At 29.8% G+C, this 4,911-nt stretch overlaps 1 long non-coding RNA gene across 3 annotated transcripts; it reads right to left on the reverse strand.

Annotated features, from left to right (window-relative positions):
- Positions 1–731: 731 nt before the first annotated feature.
- Positions 732–4,303, reverse strand: LOC103314714 (uncharacterized). 3 transcript variants are annotated; one of them, XR_010335142.1, is made up of 5 exons: positions 3,890–4,303; positions 1,799–1,857; positions 1,484–1,745; positions 933–1,430; positions 732–875 (listed from the first exon to the last, which is right to left on the reverse strand). It is a non-coding gene; the product is annotated as an uncharacterized LOC103314714 (long non-coding RNA). The 3 variants fall into 3 exon arrangements; XR_511732.3 differs by lacking the exon at positions 3,890–4,303 and having other exon boundaries at positions 1,484–1,532; positions 1,601–1,745; positions 1,799–2,424; XR_010335141.1 differs by lacking the exon at positions 3,890–4,303 and having other exon boundaries at positions 1,799–2,424.
- Between the last annotated feature and the right edge of the window lie 608 nt (positions 4,304–4,911).

A 4,911-nucleotide genomic window follows, 5' to 3' on the forward strand; every position in this document is an offset into this window, starting at 1 on the left:
TCATTATTCTGTACATTTATTATACAACGTTTTTTTTTAATAAAGTTCGGTACTTCCACAAAACTTGAATTATTTCCAAATTTTATTGGATCATATTGATTAATATTTACCTTTAATCCCAAAATTTCATATAACGCCAGTAGATAGAGATAGCCGGTTCAAAAACCACCTCCACCTCCCTCTACTGCGCATGTGTGAAAATAGTGTCAGGCGCAGCCGCAAGCGCGTAATCGCAGCTCGCTGGCCTGCGACCAGCTGGTCAGCCGGCCTGCGGCCGACTGACGCCATTTGTAATGATGCAAATATATTTATGTAGTATAATAATAATAATCGTCGCCATCTTGGAAGTTTGAAAGTCGGCGGCGGTCATTTTTGTTTAATGGTAAATTGGCGCCAAATTTAAATTATTTCAAAATTAATATTTGAAATTAGTCGGCCATGTTTGTTTGTTAAAAAAAAATGGCGCCAAAATTTAAATTTATTTAAAAATTAATATTGGGTGTAATGTTGGTTGTCTAACCGTGGTGTAGCCAGCGGTTATGTGACAGATTTTAATTTGTGGTTTTGTTTGAAAAGTCAAATAATGCGTGTTTGTAATGTTGTTTGCCTAACTTGTCTGTTGCGCACCAAGTTTAAAATATAATAAAAAGCGTTTACACTGCTATTACTTAAGTTTTTCCTTGTTATGTGTTTTATGAGAATGGGGGTTTTATACACTCCAAATAATAAACAATAATTTGATTGATTTATTTTTTATTTAATTCCAATACAACTTATAATACCTATTCTACAAACTATCATAAAATATATCTAAAAATATGAAGCGTGAGTTCTTGCTAGTTCTTGCGTCCGGGGTGTTGCAGTGTAGAATTAATCTGAAAAGAAAAAAATCATAAATTAGTTTTTTAAATAGAGGTGAACATGACACTTACCAAAAAATTTACATTAATCTTCGTGAATAATACGTTCGAAATTAAAAATGTGGGCATCATGTTCCTGATTTCCATTAGCTTGCTTACGTCCCATGTAAATCAAATAAGATCCGAGTCCTTCCATTAATGTCGTAATTATGGTATCATTCATAACTGCTGTTAGTCGTTTAGGTAAAAAAACTTTACCGACGTTGTCCAGATATGCTACCATCATAACCCCATGTTGTGTGTTTGCCTTGGTTAAATTGATGATTTTATATTTCTTGTTCACTTCCAAATCGTTGGCACTGACATATGTATCAGTATATTCACAGGCAGCAATTTTATTCAGATTTAATAGTTGATCAGCCATTATAAAATCCTTTGAAATTTAAATGCAAAAATACACAGCGGAGCACATACAACTTCTCACAAAGATAGTTTTAATAAAACTGGTGAAATGTGTAAAAAACGGAACTTTTATAATCAATTTTTGCGGTTAACAGATAACACGCTTTCCTAAAAAATAAAAATGAAATAAAATATAATTTAATACCAATTTTGTGGTTTACCTTATCGTAAGAATTTTGTAACGGACTTTTTGTTTGATAAAAAATTTTCCTAAAAAATTAAACACATTTTTTAGCAATCAAATGTGGTAAACAAATTTAACAAATTAAAGAATTTACCAAAAAAAGATTATTTATGTTGGTTTTAGAGAAGAATTCAGTAGTCTGAATCGGAAGAACTTGTGGATGAAGAACTTGTGCCGAAGTCAATATTTTCGATAAACTTACGATGCGTCTTTTTGGCACAACTTTTGTAGGTCTGAAGCTGAAATTAGATGTTTAGAAAGAACGTTTTATTAAGTTGTAATATAAACTTACTGTAAACAAACACTGATGAATACACCAACTACACCAACTATCTTCTTCACGAGTATAATCTGTTAAATTTTCAACCAGGACTGCATTGTGTGTAATAATCTTTTTAAAAGATAATTTACTTAAGTCATCAGAGTTGTGATAATAATAAGCTGTATAATTGTTGTAACAAGTTTTACAGATAAAAATAGAATTAAAATTTTGAACTTTATAACATTTAAATTTTAAACATAAACGGGTACTATTATAATATTGTTCCCAATTATTATTCCAAAGTAAATGGATAAAAAAATCGCTATCATAAAACCCTCCCCATGTAAAATTGTAACATTCAGCCCAACTAAATTTATCAAGTTTTTTATAGTAAGTTATCGTGTCGTCCTCGTCACAAAAATTATCTATTTCACTTCGAATTTTACGCCACCGGCCAAGCAAAAAAACATTATTTGTTAAAATTTCATTAGCAATTGGGTTTGGTAAAATCGTAAATAAATTTGTTACAAAATTTGGAGACATAGTTAAGCAAGAAATAAATGTATTACTAGATAACGAAAACAAAGAACTAGGTTGATAAAGACGAGAAGTCATTATCAGATTAATACTCATGAATCAGATGGAACTGCAAGAACTCACGCTTCACATTCAAATAAACAAGTAAAAAATTGAGTTCAATGTTATTATTATAAAACGGATATGGAATTACCGCAAATTAAGCTGTAACCCTCTATGATAAGTCTGAAAGGAAATCTAAAATGAGGAAAAAGCAGCGGTTTTTATTAAGTGATATGAAATAGATTAATAAAAAGTAAACTAGGAAAAACGCGGTTTCATGGGTGATAAAAAAAATTCCATACCTTAATTATTAGATTCATTAATTGAGATCAGCTTACTTATCATATTTTTCAATTGAATTAAGATGTGTTCTCGCGGACAATTAATGTTAAATATAGATAAAGTTTTAGGTCCCGCTTTTGTGACACTGTTAGTAAATTCATCATATTCAAAGTAATTATTTTCATTAAAAAAGTACAGTTTTCCGTTTAAATATCTAAATGCCCCTGTTATTTTATTAGGAACACCTTCAAATAATTCGTTTGTTAAACCAGGAACATTATATCCAGAGATGCAACTAGATAATGTGATATATGTATTATCTCTGAGAAAAAGATAAATACCACCTGAGTAAGTTGTTATCGCTGCCGAAATTGGACTCGATATTTTAAATTCTTCGCTTATAGATTTCGGATAATTAGTTTTAAGTTTAAAAGTAGATAATGAAAAAATATAAACTTCATCTTTTACAATAATTACTATATCATCTGTTGAGGGTTTATGATAAATTGCTGTAATTTCTTCAAAATCTTTTGGTAAAAATGTTAACCACACAGTAATTAAATATGGTTTTGGATATGAATTTTTACCTATTTCAATTAACCAAACCCACTTTTTATAAAAGATGTATAAATGTGTTTTAACTATTAGAAATTTATCTATTGTTTGTAAACTACATAAGTCTGGAAATTTGTTGTTGTTGTTATCTTTTGGAAGAACAGTTACATTTTTAGGGGTTGATGTAGTTAGTAGGGATTTTTGCGTTGTTGTTGTGGAAACGTTAAAAGTGGGTTTTTGTTTTGATTTAATACCATACAAGTTCTGTATTGCCCAAATATCATCTTGGTCTAATTTAGACCTTGAATTTGAATAAAAAGAGTACATTATTGATGTATTAACAGAGGAGTGTTCTAATCCTAACGTATGTCCTAATTCATGAATTATAACATTTAATAAACTAGGTGAATCCGAATATGATGCATCTACAGTTGTTGAATAAGACCAACTTTCTGCATTATCGATATGAATTTCCGTAACGTTTATATCATTAGGGAAATCTGCATGAGCAAGAACGTTTCCAGGTCCATCGAAATCAGATGAACATTCACGTTGATGAATAAAATATTTATGTTTTCTTGCTGTAAAAGCTATAAAGATATTAGGATATCTGTTACGAGGAGTTTCAGTAAATTTTAGGTTTGTAAATTCTTCCCAAATTGAAAAAGCTTTTCGTACTAAAGATTTAATATGACTATCACCCACATGTGCACGCCACGTTATATTAAAATGAGACCACTTCTTTGGATGTAATGTATAATCTGATAAAACAGCATCAGGCAATCCACAACGTGATTGTTTAATTAATTTCAGAGTTTCTTGATTAATTTCACCTGTTGCAGGTAGATTGTAAAACTCTTGAAAATTAAATAAGGCTTCATTATAATTTTCTTTATATCTGATAGAATTGTTTGAATTGATGTCGTTGTTTAGAGGTTTCAAATACCCATATTTAGATAAAAAGTTAACAACATCTTGTTCATCACTTGCACTATTATTCATGTTATCAGCAGTAACAATCGATGTTGAAATCAATAGATATAAAATAAGAACACACATGTTGTTTGATTGAAAACTCACATGCAACTGAATTATCTTACCTTATATTGTTCATATGTAATTAAAAAAATGAAAAAGACAAATAAAAAACAGGTTGATGATTCATTATTTATTTATTTATTTATTTATTTATTTAGTAGAAAAACCAAACACTTAACAAATTATTATGGAATTTATACCCTATTGTGTAAGGGCCATAAGTTCGTTTTACATAATCTGCAGGTATGTTAGGTGGCCCCCTGCTGACTTGGGTCATGGTCGGGACGTGCCGCAGGTTTTCTGGGAGGACACGTCGAAGGACGTTTATGATTCGTTGTTCGCCTAAATGTATAAAAAAGTTTCAGAAAAAGTTTCAGAAAAAGCTCTTATAAAGAAAAAAAGATTAAAAGCAAGTTTGAGTAAAAACTCTTATAAAGAAAAAATTTTTAAAAGCAAGTTTGACAAAAAAAATTAAAAAACTTATAAAGAAAAAATGTTTTAAAAGCGAGATTAAGAAAAAAATTACTTACTTATTTCCATGGTTTGTAGTAAACTAAAATAACACTGTAACCGGAAACAGTACTTTTTATAATCTTAACTAGAGTGGAGCGGGCAGGTTAATGAAGTAGGAGAAGGAAACGAGATTAAAACTTTAAACGTTTATTTCGGTAAATTCTGAATTACATAAT

This window comes from Tribolium castaneum, chromosome 8, assembly GCF_031307605.1.
Source record: "Tribolium castaneum strain GA2 chromosome 8, icTriCast1.1, whole genome shotgun sequence".
NCBI lineage: Eukaryota > Metazoa > Arthropoda > Insecta > Coleoptera > Tenebrionidae > Tribolium > Tribolium castaneum.